Genomic DNA, 14584 nt, shown 5'->3' on the forward strand with positions numbered 1-14584 from the left:
AAGCATTTTTCTTCTTTGACTTGGCTTTTCTTTTTAATGAGGAAACAAGACCTGCTTAATTTACCCATCAGGAAAAAACAGCATTGAGGAAAAACTAGAAGTTGTTATTCGTGTTATTACAGAAACCCTGGGCTCTGCTCCTGGGCACACCCAGCTCTGCAGCCACCCTCATCACCAACCCAAGTGTCGTGTCCTTTGTCCGGCCCAAACATTCCTGGTGGCAGATGTTATTTAGGCTCTTTAAATGAGTTTTAGAAAAGCAGGCTAAAAACCAAATGGAAACATTTCATTTTGAACCCAGTGGAGATTATTTGAAACACACACATGCTTGCCTGACACACTTCACTGCCCATTTTCACAGAATGGTTTGGGTTGGAAGGGACCTGAACATCATCTAGATCCAGCAGAATTATGGAGTTCAAATTCCCAGTTAGTGGGAGTTTTCCCAGTGCAAAGACACCCCCCAACTGTGGCAGCACATGGGACTTCAGCTGCATGCTAGAGTGCCACAATGCCCAGCACTGCACAGACACGCAACCAGGGCTGTTTATACGCTCAGAGACAAGCGACCCCGAACTACAGAAATGTCACCAAGAATTAAATACATGAGCTGTCTGCTCTAGACATATGCTTCATCTTCATGGCAAACATCATAAAGTGCTGATTTACTTTTTTAATCGTTGAAGAAAGAGAGATTTTAGTAAATTTAAGTATACCCCTGTGAGTTTCCTTCTTGATTACCAGCATCTTACTTCAGTCTATTTAAATGCAGGAGTAGAAGTGATGCACTCAAGTTAACCTGTTTGCCCAGACTGGAGAGACATTATTAAATGTTCTTGTTCTTTTACACATCCTAAATATTCAGACACTTGCAGCACCCCAGGGTATAGTGTGCTATGTCAACACCTCGAGAAGAATGCAAACATCTTAATAAAAGTGAGGAGAGATTGCTTATCGTGCACTCTTGTGTTAACATCTGCATTTTACAAAAGCTCTGAATTATTACACACACTTTCCACAGGACATATCCTCCTGGATATGCAGGCAGCCATGCCAGGAACCAAGCAGCGTGTCAGAAAGCAGACTGCATTTTTGGTTTTGCTCTCAAGGCAAATGAATGTTTCGGAGCATTCTGCAGTTCCCCTGAGCAGAGCCATTTACTCCACTTACCAGCCCAGAACTGAGGGGTAAAGCCCCCAAATCAATCTGCTCTGTATCTCATTATATCCTTTCCAAATGGCCATCCACGTTTTATACATTAATCATACCCAAGATCATACTTTCAGGATCATCAGGCTGGATGTTGTATTGACTGTATGACAGAGCTCCACACAGGAGGCAGATTAGATTAGGAGAACGTGACGTGCTACCAAATGTAAGTGTTCTGGTTCTGAAAACTGAGTAAGTAAAAATTAGCCTCCACAGGCCTGGCACAGCAGCTCAATCCAAGAAGTTCTCTTCACTACTGACCCCTCTGGGCTGTGACAGCCCTGGTGCCAGTCCCTGCCCTGGGCTGTGCTGCTGAGGTGCCCCCAGCAGCCCGTGGTGTGGCACACCAGCCCAGCTCCTTCAGGTGCCCCCGATTCACTTCAGGAAAGAAAGAGACAAACCCAAAAGCCAGCAGGATTATCTTCAATAGGTCTAATTAGTGTTTTGAGATAATCCACTTGGTTTTGTCTAAAGCAAATTAGGAAGTGCTCGTGGGAACTGTGCAGGGGCAGTGACCAGCACAGCCCAGAGCAGGGGAGGGCTGGCAGTGGTCAGTGGGGTCAGATATCTGCACAAGCTGCCCACCCTTGACCCCGGGCTCAGGGGCTTTCAGGAGGTGCACGCCAGGTCCAGTAACTCTGCCCAGTAGAGCTGCTACCACCTTCTATGCCAACTCCATTTAGAGTCAGCAACACACTTAGTAAAACAAAACTAGATTAAAAATAAAACAAAATTGGGCTTTGCTATCAAAACTAAAATCTGGCAGCCTGTTCCCATGCAAAATCCTTCACAAGTGATACATTTGTGGAGGACAGCTGGAATAAATCCATGACATTTAATGACATACTAAAAGCAAACCTTGAACAAACAACTTTAAATCATTTGAAATACTACTGTGAATAGATGAAACCTTGCAGCGCTCACATGTTACAATAATTAATCGTTTCTAAACAGCGGAGTTTAATTATTTTTAAAAAAATCATTTTCAGAAGCATTTTTTTCCCCATTCCAGACATATATTTAAAGTAGCACTCTCCTGTGAAAAGGTTTCACTCCAGAGTTTTAAATGTATTCTCTCATTCTGATCTGATTCATGACACCAGCAAAAGAGCTTTTCCAGCTTTCACCCTAATGTTTTTTATACGTAACCTCGCCTCCAAAGCCCAGGCACAGCACAGCAAAGCAACAGTGCTAGAAGCTGTTTCTATGAAACACTTCAAATGTGATTGTCACAGAAACTCAGACAACAAATTGCCTTGTAATTTAAACAGGAATTTAGATCCCACAGGCATCCCCTAAACCTCTGTCCATGCATATCCAGTATCATCCTCAATGGCTCACAAATGCTCAGGCAGAAGAACAGGTCTGTCCTCCATGGGTGAAAGAGCTGTTCAATAGGAACCTCACAGATGCCCTGAAGGATTCCAGCTGGCCCCACCAGCGACCTGTGGAATTTGCCAGAAGGAACATGGATGAGCTGGGGGACAGGTACCAACCTGAGATGATTTAGGACAGCACAAACAGAGTGTAAGGGGCACATCTTAAGCTGCTCCTGGCCAAATGGCCCAGCTCTCCTTAAGTGAAGCCTGGGGGACACGCAGATGGTGTCTCCTGGCCGTGGCTACGGCAGGAGTTGGCTAAGGACCAGCAGCTGGCTGGTAGTCCCCTACCACACGTCTGGCAGCAGGGACAGAGGGAACATTCACTGTGCTAGTGCAGACTCAGCTAATTTAAGTCAAAAACAAAGCTGGTTTGAGCTAACCTGGCTGGATTTGCAGTGAGGTGGATTAAGAACACCCATAAGACCCCTTCTGCCAGCTCTGGTGGGGATATAATCTTTGCTGGTTGTATTTTCTATTTCCAAAATGTCATGTATGCCTGCCCCAGGAATTGTTTTCTCTCTCTCCCTCCACCACCAGTCTAGACAAAACTGCATTAAGATCCTTTCTTGACTTACGTGTACAGGTGTAAGGGGTTAGCAGTTACTAAAAGGTTTTGTGGATACAGGAAAAAATGAGCTCCTTGTCTCCAAGGTATTCTCAGCGAATAGAGTCAGGAGCAAAAACTAGAACTAAACTAAAAGAAGTTTCATGCCAAGGATCACAAGAGAAAAAAAATGAAGAAAAAAAAAGCAATTCCTACCAAAATAGGCAGAAAGTCTGTGAGGAGTGGAAGGGCACTTCCTGAGCCCTCATGGCACACAGAGGAGCGTGTGGGGTGCTCGCTGGTGGCTGTTCCTGTGGGGTGCCCCGAGCCCAGCCCCAGCCCAGCCGCTGCCCGAGCAGCTGTGCCACGCCGCGCTTCCCACGCTCCCTCCAGCTCCACATTCCTGGCACCGGGCAGGCGCTCCCTGCCTGCCTCCATTCATAAAAAGGAGACCATGCTGAGGAAAGCCACAGGCTCCACTGCACCCAGGCAGAAATGGCAGTGACATCCCCGCTCCAGCAGTGGCTTCCCCGGCCGGCCCGACGCGGCGAGCCGCGAGGTCACATCTGGATGGGGAAGGCAGTGCATCAGTGACAGGGCTTAAACAACTCCCTGCCTCTGGATCCAAGCCACAGAGCTCATTAGCAAACAGAACAGACAGGAATGTACGTCTGCCTTAATGCAAACCAAGAGGTGTAATTAACATGGCTTAATTTCCATGAATAATACGTTAGGTTTGTAACACACAATAATGAAAACGTAACTCGAAGGGTCTGGTCTTGCTCTGGTCATGTTGAGCAGCAGGAGGAGGAGTGGCCAGGCCACAAGCGAGCTGCATTTCTTCATACCTAAGTGGGACATGTTTGCTTCGACAGTTTGATTTCCAACAAAAAGACCACAATAACATAAGCAGGAGAAAACAAAGCACTTTTTGGAAAGCCCCTTTCCAAGTCTCTTTTGTTTAACTCCTGATCTATATGAACATGGAATTGGAAAGAACTTCTTGGGATATTAAATACAGGCCCCTGTTATTAAAGGCAACATGTCACTTCCAGCAGAAAGAAAGGTTAATGTTATGCCAATGAGCTGGAAGGAAATCCAAATTTCAAATGCAAGAGAATGGGGGGAAAAGCTAAACAAAAGTGAATGCATGAGCCCATATCATGAGATCAGAGCCTTATTCTAAACACATGGGCTGGTGGCACATCGAAGAGGAGATAAGAGGCACAATAATTAAGAGTCAGGGTTCTTTCTGTCACTAGGGATCTGCATACAACTAAGAAAAACACCTCAGCACGCTCAGCCCTGGGACAGAGGAGGAAGGGGAGCTCCCAGGGCACTGTGAGGCCACCTGAGATCACAGTGGCCCCAAGATCAAAGGCTCATGGAAGAGGCAGCCAGGTCCCAGCCAGCAGCACTCTGGTTTCTCCTGCTGAACAGCCAGAAGGCAGCCACAGGAAAGCATGTGCCCACTGCAAGTCTTTCAGCAACCACCAAAAATCTCTGGAGAATGTAAGAGACACCTTCTGGTTTTGCCAGAAGCAGTTAAATCCCACCTTGTACCCACAAACTGCGGGAAGAAACTCCCAGGCATGGAAACATTTCCAAAGAACAGTTTGAAAGAGAAGACCAACCCTGTAAACACTTGTCATCTCCCTGGATTAAGGAGAGAAGCAGCAGAGAGAGGCATGGTTGGCAGGAAGCTTGGTTTGGTTCACATGGGATGCAAAATCTGAGGGCACAGGGATGGTGGGGAGGGACAGCCAAGGTCCCTCCCACACCCAACAGTCTCCATGCAGCCTGTGAGAACTCAGTCACCAGACACTACAGCAATGAGAGCAACAGGAGCTCTTAGAGGTTCCAGTATACACAAAAAAGGCACAAAATCATGGAATGAAAGCAGCCCGGAGAAGGGCTGTAACTGCTCTGCTCCTGCAGATCCAGAGGAAGGGACATCCGCAGTGCTGGAGGGGCTCTGGCAGCATGGAAACCCCAGCAGTGTCCCCTCCTGTCACTGAGGAACTGTCCAGCAGCCTCCATCCCAGCCGGGGACAGCCCTGCAGAGGATGCCATGGATGCCATTTCCTCCCTGCGCTGCTGCTCCGTGGCAATCCACCCCTGAGCCCCAAGAACCTGACCGGGGTGCTGCTCACACACATGCAGGAGTAAAGCTACACTCAGCAGCGCTCTGGTCAGGCCTCCTGTGAGCTCACAAGCCTCTTGCAGTGGGCCAGCTGATCCTCAGCCACACTCACCCCCAGCCCCCAGAGATGGGGCTTGCTGTAGCTCTCCCACGAGCGCACGCCAGAGCGGGACAGAAAGGGCTTTGTTTGGAATGTCATCTTTAACGCCACCAAGCACTGTGGGACTCTCTGCCCATCACCACCTCCCAAAGGCCACCTACGCTCAGCACACAAAGCTGCAGAACACCATTTCTTCCAGCTTCAAGCAGATCAGCTAAATTTAGAAGTGTCTAATAGCACATGATCACCTCATGCAACTGGAAAGGTATAAAATGGATGGATAGACAGATGGACAGGAAGAGAGATCTCGTCAATTACAAAAACTGATTTAAACTAAAAGAAAACCAGTTTTCCTAGTATTTATATACACTGCAAGGCTACTGTTTACTTATTATTTTTCCCACTTGCAGAGTAGCTTGCTGCAGTCCCACAGAAGTGGAATCCCCGAAGATTCCACTTCCAGGGCTGAAGAGCTCCATGGCTTTGCCATCAGTTTCTTGTCTTTAGTGGAGAAGTTAAAGCTCCAGCCACTACACTAAACTCAGTAAATCCTGCTCAGAGCGTTGCCTTCGTGACAGAATACATTGATGCAATTAAAATAACATGGCTCTCCAAGAGTAACGCAGCACTGGGAAAGCTTTGCCAACAAAGCAATGCCAATTAAGAGTGTGATTTTTGGATGATATTTTTAGGCCAACATCAGCCCTATTAATGCGGGTAGAACTGTCTTCAAAGTGATTTTGAAGGTCCAGCTGACTCCACTTGGGAAAAGAACCAGTTAAAAGACTGGGTTTTGGTCTCTATAGCCTCCATTCTGTCATTAGGGGAAAATCTTTCATAATAAAACTAATTTCATCCATTCCACTAGTAAGGGTGGTTTGTGTCCAAAATCTTCTCAGATAATTTTACGCCCATTAACTGTATACCATGAGCTGTAGTTTTTGTTGTTAAATGCCATGAGTTACAAGTAAAGCCACATTTATGGGATGCGCCCATAGCCTCTGCTTGCAACTGAAAGGACCAGGATGCCTAAAGCAAAGATGTGTCCTGAGGAGGAGCAGGAAAGGAGAGAACTCAGGTGCTGAAAGTCTGTCAGAAAACCACACACACTCCCAACACCGCCCCTCTACTCATCGCCTGTGGGTGCAAAGAAGCCAAACTCGGTGCTGATATAACCTGGCAATAACAGCAACCTTCCCTTCCAAAGAAAACCAAGGGTTTACAGAGAAAACTCGGTACCAGTGGGGCACACGCGAGCTCAAAGGCCCTTCCTGCAGGTGTTACAGCCCGTGTGCCCAAACCCTCCTCCCCTGACCTCGCTCCCCGCGGGCGGCTCAGCTCGGGGCGACCGACAGGCTCCTGCACCAGCGCTTGAGCGACAAGGGAAGAGATAAGTGAGGGGAGGCGTGGGGGCAGAGAACCGGCTGCCTTTCGCTCAGCCCTGAACACACCGAGTGATTCTGTGCCGGGAGCTCGATTTCTCCACTGATCCCACAAGCCTGGTCCCCCAAAGTTCCCCAGCACATCCCTCCCCGGTGCCCCCGACCCTCCCCGGCACAGCGCCAGCTCCATTTAAACGCTGCTCGCTCCAGAAATCCGAGCATACCAGCAAAGGCAGGCAGAGAGCGCTTTTCTTAGCTGTGCCATATACTTTCCCCTCTTCCTTTCGAACTTCCCATTGGTTTTCGCTCGGCTCACGGGAGGCGAGCAAGCCTGCCCGACTCGGTGAACGCGTTTATGGAACAATCTCGGCAGCTCTCCCCCCAACGCCAAATGACATTTGCTTTGCAAACACTCCCACCGCCCCGCGGGCTGCTCTCGCCTCCACCCAGGGACTTGTTTTCAATAAAGCAACAGCTCTGAAACATCCACAGCAACTTTTTTTCCTTTGACAATTTGCCACTTTCAAACTAACAGAAAAAAATAAAAAAGGAGAAAGAAGAGGAACAGCGCAAGGAAATACCCGCGTATTTGTCCCGGTAGCCGCGAGAGGGCTTTGAGTCGAGGGGCTGCAGCGGGCTCCGCTCCGCCGGCTCCGGGAGCGGCCCGGGACCCTGGGCCGGGGCTCCGCGGGGCACAGCGGGGCCGTGCCCGGGGCTCCGCGCCCGCGCTGCCGCCGCACTTACCGGGCCGCCGCCGCCGCGCTGCTCCGCTCCGCTCCGCTCCGCGGGGAAGGGGCCGCGGGACCCCGGGAGCCGGAGGGAGGGGCCGGAAAGCTGCGGCGGGGCCGAGCGGCGGCGGGGGGTTTGTCCAACCTGACACCGGCCGGGCGGACGGGCGGGGAGCCCCGGCGCCCCGGGCGGGCGGCGGAGCGCGGCCGGACACGCCGGGACAAGGAGATGGGCTGTGTGGGGAGGCTCACGGGGAGCGGAGCTGCCCGCAGACGGGCTCCTGGGGACCGCAGCTACAAAGACAAAAGGAAAAGCCGGGGGTGAGAGGTGAGCGCCGCGCCTGCCCTGGGGCCGGGGGGCCTCACCTCCGGCTCTGCCCAGGTTAACCCCGCTCTGTCGACCAAAGGTGGCTTCGAATTTGTGCTACAAGAAGGGCTTTTCAAAATTCATTTTTGTCCCGCAGATGCTCACTGAGATCTGAGGAGCCCCAAACTCACCTCGCCCTCAGGGAAGCATTTGGTGATCGGATCCCGATCTGTTCAGCGAGAGCGTTCGGCTGTCGTATGACAATAGCGGCTGTTTATAGAAACCCATCCTGGGATAAATTAGAGACAAGTCCCTGGGACGAACGAGGTCCCTGCAACAAACACTATGTCATCGGGAAAACATCCCTCCTCGGAGGGTCTCAGGAAGAACCGGGTGTGCTCCCTGCCAGACGGGCTGCGCTTGTGAGCTCAGGGGGCTCGGTCAGAGGGAGCCTCTTGCCCTGCATCGGGAGCTCTGGGACATCTCTCTGGGCACCAGGCTCGGCTTCCCCCTGCATTTCTGTCCCTTCAGGACAAGCTGTTTCCAGCCTGACTGTGAGGCCAGCCCCGAAGCTCTGTCCCTGGGGCAGGCAGCACTGAGACACGCAGCTGGGATGTTTTTACACTGCAGAGCTCCTCCATCTTCTCAGGCATTTGGTTATGGGAAGAAGAGACCTTGTTTGATGCTCACTGGAGCTATTGGCAGGACAGTTCTGCCCAAGCCTGCAGGGAAGAGCGGCAGGAGTGTGGCAGTGTCCCACCAAGGCCCCCCGTCCAGCCCGCAGCCGCACAGCTCTGCGGCACCAGCCAGCCCTGGCCCGGGCCATGGGGACAGCTGCAAACAGCTGCTGGAGGCACCAGAGCATCCATGGCCTGCCTGCCAGTTTTGCCGTTCCCAACAACCAAGGGATGCAGCAGAATCTGCTGCTGCAATCAGAGGTGGTAGCTCCCTACAGTGCTTGGTCACCTTCCTCCTTCTTCTCTTCCTCACTGCAAACTCAGCCTGGCCCAGTGTAGGGCACTGAAAATGCAATATTGTGAAAAAACTTTGGAGCTGGCCCTGGCTCTCAACTCCCATTCACAAGGAAGACTGAAGTCTGCACAGACAAAATGTGCATACAATTAGGGGAAAGTAGCAGGGTAAGAGTTTCCATTTCTGAAATGTGGTATCCTGTCTCCAACACAGCCAGTGCTTGGGAAAGTGGGACTGTCTTATTGTGTGATGCTGCAGTGGATGTGGGAAGGGTCCTGCCAATTGCTGCTGGGCTCCCCGAGGGATGGACCAACTACACAGAATCATTGTGTAACTTTAGCCAGAGAGAAAAAGGCTATTTACTTTGTAAGCAAACAGTCAACCCTCCCAAAGTGTTCCTACACAGTCTTGAATTTCATCTGGAGAAAAAAATGAAAGCATAGGAAGACCAGAGGACTCTGATTTCTCTCTACCTCTGTGGAGGTGACCCTGTGGTTTGACCCTTGAGGTTTGTTGGAGCACCTTAGCAGGGGAGAGGTGTGGGGAAGTCGTGTGCAGGGTCTCTGTCTTGGCCTTGCTTTCACTCAATTTATCCAAGTAAAAAAAATAAAAAACTCTGTCTCTGAGCCATATTTTTAACAACCTGAGATCACTTAAAATATTTATCTTTGACTTCAAGTGATACTGAAGAACTAATACCTCCAGGATTTAATGCAGTGAGGGTAAATGGAAATATCCATCATTTCTGAATGAAAGAAAACTGACAGCATTGTCTGGGGACTGAAAGGATACGGCAGGTCGTGTGAATCCACACAAAGACAGGGCAGCCATGCTCATGGGTGGGATAGCACATGCCCACCCAGGGACTAGCTTTGGAAAGCAAAACTCTTTGGAAGTCTGACTTCGGGAGAAAAGTTTGGACTTGAATTCAGCCCTTTTTTGCATCTCCAACACTCCTGAAGCTCTGAGCTCTGCACTGTGCACCAAAGGGGAGAGGGTAGCACTGCCTCCTTCCAAGAGACAGGCAGGGAACCAGAGCACAGAGAAACCTCTGGACATGGGGTGGTTAATCCTTGACCCACTTAGAAACAACTTATTTTCCAAATAAAAGCCCCATAGAAGAGGAACCAAACCAGGAGAAAGAAGATGTGCCATTTTAAAATTCCAGAGCTGAGATTAAAAAAAAAAAAAGTCTCTAGGGATTCCTAAACAACAATTTCCTAATTGCAGACCAGTGGGAACAACACCACCAGTGTCCTCTGCCCCTGTAAATTGTAGGAACTCTTTTGCCACATCTCTTCCATGACTCTCCCTTCCACATAGCTCTAGCATTCCCACTTTAAAGTGGTGCTGCTCTGGTTGAACAGCCATGGAGCAGAGCAGACTCAGACTGAAATATTTGTTTGCGTGTCCTCATCCAACCACAGTTTTTCAGAATTTGGGAAGATGTCACAAAGCAACAGAAAACAATGCCTCCTTGGCCAAAGTCAGAGCACTCCACAGCACGCCTTTCAGTGCAGTGTATGGTTGAGAAACATAAGAAATGCACAGCTCACACAGGAAAAGCCTTCAGCAGATGTTGCTGCTTTAAAAAACCAGAGAGTCACTATTCTAGCACATTTCCTACAAGAGGAAATAGACTAGCTCAATCCAAACAAATCAGTCACAGTCTACATCGACTCTGAGCCCATGGAGAAAAGCTCACACCATTCTGGGGATTTCTGATCACCAGGACTTGTAAAGGTTTGCTGGGACCTGCACAGCAGAACTTGTAAAGGGAAAAGTCAAAGCAGCAGCTCACAGGAGAAGATTCCTGCAGTGTGAGAATCACCCACTCGAGCAGTTTAGGAGGCATCTCCCTTTCCTTATCATCAGCCAATTTTTCTGCAGGTGTTTGGTCACATTCACTCTCTGCTATACCCATTGAGTGCCCTAGGAGGAAATAAGGTGGTACATGTAAAACAGAGTAAAGCCTAATTCTTCAAGCCAGCAGCAAGTGTGCCTGACAGCGACTTGCCATTAATTTAATGTACTGGCAAGGCAAGAGCACTTACAAGCAGCATTTGATAAAGTATTCTTTCAGATTCTGGCATTTTACTGCCAGTGCCTGAGAAATGTACCCAAATCTAACATCAAAAGGCTTTTCAAGGGAAATAGCAGGAAAATTATCTTTATCTTGGAACCTGATTTGAAACTGCTCCTGGTTCTCAAACTTCTTCACCACTAGTAATTGATGGAATTCAGCACTCTGATGGCAGCAAATGTCACCTCAGTGAGGAGCCTTCAGATGGCAAAGGCTGCAAAGACAGCCAGGGCGAGCCGTCCATCTACCCCATGGCTGCAGAAACAGCCCCTCTGCCAGCGCTGGTTACCTTCCCTTTTGTCACAGGTAAAGCTCCCAAGAAACCCAAACCAAGCATGTCAGACACACTTTAGCTTGGACTGATTTCCAAATGTGCCGCAGAGGCTCAGATCTGACACAGGTGTGCAGGGAGCAGGCAGAGTGGTGTTTTTCCCCCGTCACCCCTGCTGGTATCTCCAGTTTCCTCCTGGCCATCCCAGTTCCTCTCACTGGAACCCTTGTACCTGAACATTTTGAGAGTGGGGAAGTTAAAGATGCAACTGAAACAACGAGTTTCTTCTTACTGTTTTCCCTTTTGAAACTGGTCAGTATTGACCTTGAAAGTTTTCAAAGAACAGATGAAGCTCTAGTTCTTTCTGTGGTGGATGAGCTGACTAATGCAGACTGTCAAAATCTACTTTAGATTTGTTGCAGCACGTTACATGCAGGTTGTAAACAAAACAAATATCCAAGATAAGAGTGACGGCCAGCAGGCTGCATCCCGTGAAGCCACCCTCAGAGTCATGATCTGCATTATGATTCTGAAACACGCTGCTAATTTAGGAAGGATCGAGTATTGAAAAGCCATTTCAGCAGAACTTCACAAACATTTAAGGTTGCCAGCCAGGACCCAGAGCCCACGGGCTCTTTCTGTGTGGGCTCTTCTCGTGTGGTTTTTTGCACCCACGTCCAGCTCTGCTCCTCAGCAGGATCCTCTGAGGGTGCAGAGATCTGCCAGCACTGCTGGGTATGGCAGGGGGTGGGACACAGGAGAGACTCCAGTGGGAAAGCCAGAGGGGATACAGAGAGGAGGACGACAGCAAGCAGGGGGAAGTCTAGAAATTTGTAAAGGTGTCCTTCTGGGCCTGGATATTCCCACCTAGATTCCAGCTGCAAGTTCACCTCCCCTGTAACACGCTCCATTACCCACCCAAAATGAGTGGATTGTGTTTTCATCCCTGAAGTGAGATATGATTTCCATCTGCTATTTCTGCATTTCACTGCACGGGAAGTCTCATCTCCCAAGCTCTGCTTTGCTGTCTGGAGTTACCTGCTGCCTCTGCCCACTCACTGAGCTACCAGAGAATTGCCACAAACAGCAGCCCTTCAAAACCACTCGAATCATAAACAGGACTAGCTCTGTCTCATCTCCAGTGCTCACAAACACAGAGGGAAACACTGCTTGAGCCTCCCACAGTTCCCTGCTGTCCAGCTGGATCTCAGATCCCAGCAGCACCTCACATCACTTTGTTAACAGAGACTGGTGCTTTGCCTCATCCACTCCAACACTGGGCACTGCTCCGTCCTCACACACACGAGTCTGTCCTGAGCAGCAGCTGAGTGTGAGGGGCCTGCTGTAAGCCCAGCCAGGTGACACACGGGACAAAGGAGGGACTGTCACTGCTGCTGAGAGGCTTCCAGCTCAGCCCACACAGGCAGAGACCTGCTGCCAATGAGTGTGGGTCGATGGCAAGCTGGAAGGTACAGCAAGGTCCCATTTGACAAAGGAGTGCATAAACCCTTATAATTACTCGTCACAGATCATTGTTTTCCTCTGGTGAATGGCTTGAATAAAAACGTTTGCACTGAGGCCAAGAATGCAGGGTCTGAGCCCAAGTAACATCCTGCAATGGTAATAAATACCTACTACACAAATAAACCACCAGAATGCCTGTTTCCCCAGATGTCACAAAGTCACCCCATGCACAAGCTGCTCTTTGATGCTGCCTGCTATCCCAGCCGCAGGCTCACAGTGCCTCTTCCACAAGAAAACCAGTGTTCTGTTAAAATAAACCAATTGGGACAGAAACTAAAGCACTGTTACTGAATATGCAGTTATTGTCATTGCTACTGCATCACTTCTTCTGAAATGCAGATGATCCAAAGCAGAAAGTAAAACTGTGTTTTGACTGCTGTGGAAAACGGGTGACAGTCACCAAGTGCTGGCAGAGCTGCTCTCTGCTCCAGCCAGAATTAGAGGCCTCACATTAGAGGCTTTGCAAATTGGGTAAGGTGTGCAGCTAATAAAAACTTGAACCAGCCTGGATAACTGATGATTAAATCTTGGAAAGCTGAAGGCCATGTGAGCTGGTTAGTTCTGACTTCTGCCGTGATGGGTCTCTAACAACATGTGAAAGTTATCATCTCACGAGGCAAACATCGCTGTTGTTGGGCAGCACAGACACACAGCCAGCCAAGTTCTGAACAAAACCAGCTCAGGAGCCCCACAGGGACTATTTGGACATCTCATCCTGCACAAATATACCCAGTTCACACAAAATCATCTCAGTTCAAAGTTAAAAACGACTCCTAATGTGACCTGCTCTGGAAAACCCCACTGCGGTGTTTCATTTTCTTTTTTTCCACTGTAGCTGAAACTGCACCATTGGGGCTGGATCCATGCAGTAGGCATCCACATCCAGCACACACTTCCTTGCTGAATTTATGGATGCTGCTGTGCAGGAAAATAACAGGGCTGTAATACTATACAGCCCTGACTCGTTCATGCTCAAAGCCCAGCCCATGATTGCCTTGGACATGGCTCCCATCACCACTGAGGGGAATAGCTGACCCTATGAAACGCCCCTTTCACAGCTGTCTCCAGTTTCCCTCGTGAAATTTGGCTGGATGTTTACTTTGAGATTCAGAACACACATGTAAACTGTTTAGGGATATTCCTATATCCCTGCTTCTCGTTAAAAATGCCAGAGAGAATGAAAAATGTGGCCCATTAGTGTTATAACCATCAGAAGGAAAAAAAATAAATAAATAGAAAAAACCCCTGCAGTGAGGGTCTGGCCTGCAACAGCCCAGTCTGTTTCCCCAGCACGCTGCAGTTCCTGGGGAAGTGCTGCTCTGAAGAGGTTTTCAGGCAGCAGTGGGCAGATCCCTGCTGCCCACAGGTCCCACTCCGGTGGTCTCCAGCGTAAGCTGTGAACATCTCTGGGACAAAGAGAGGGTCATAGAGGAAATTGTGTTTGTTTATTGTTGGGTTTTTGTTGTCCTTAAGGTGAGATCTGGAAACTGGGATTACCAAAGCCCTGTGGTAGCTGCCCATCAGGACAGACCCACTTCCTTGTGCCACCTCAGGCTCTTGTGGAACAGTTCCACATGGCCCCGTGTCCTCACACAGGGGTGAGGAGGATGCTGGAGTCACAGCTGAGCCCTGTGCAAACACTGCTCTCAGAGAAGGAAGGGGCATCTCCTTTTACCCAAATTTAACCCAAGGAGGAGAGAGGACTGCAAGGCTGCCGAGGGCCCTGATGGCAATGGGGACCCCTCAGGGGGCTCCCCGTGCAGGAGGCTCTTCCTCCCACCCCAGCACCTCTGGGGCAGCCATGTGGGGTCTGGGCTCCCCGGGGCACACCTGGGTGAGCCAGGGTGCCCTCGAGAAGTGCCTTGGCTCAGGGTAGGGGAGCAGGAACAATTAATGAAGGGAGAATCCACCTCAGGAGGGAGGAATTTCTGCCCAGATC

General features: G+C 49.7%; 1 protein-coding gene across 3 annotated transcripts in view; it reads right to left on the bottom strand.

Moving 5' to 3' along the window:
- The window catches only part of FBLN2 (fibulin 2), a 93968-nt gene extending 85845 nt beyond the window's left edge, over positions 1-8123 (bottom strand). Inside the window, exon 1 of one of the 3 annotated variants that reach the window (XM_039558986.1) lies at positions 7987-8123. The gene's annotated coding sequence lies outside the window, so the exon portion shown is untranslated. Of the gene's footprint in view, positions 1-6984; positions 7077-7504; positions 7576-7986 lie in introns of those variants that run through there. The other 2 variants (XM_039558987.1, XM_039558988.1) reach the window with 2 other exon arrangements.
- Positions 8124-14584: the final 6461 nt, after the last annotated feature.

The sequence above is a fragment of the Corvus cornix genome, chromosome 12 (assembly GCF_000738735.6).
Source record: "Corvus cornix cornix isolate S_Up_H32 chromosome 12, ASM73873v5, whole genome shotgun sequence".
Taxonomy (NCBI): Eukaryota; Metazoa; Chordata; class Aves; order Passeriformes; family Corvidae; genus Corvus; species Corvus cornix.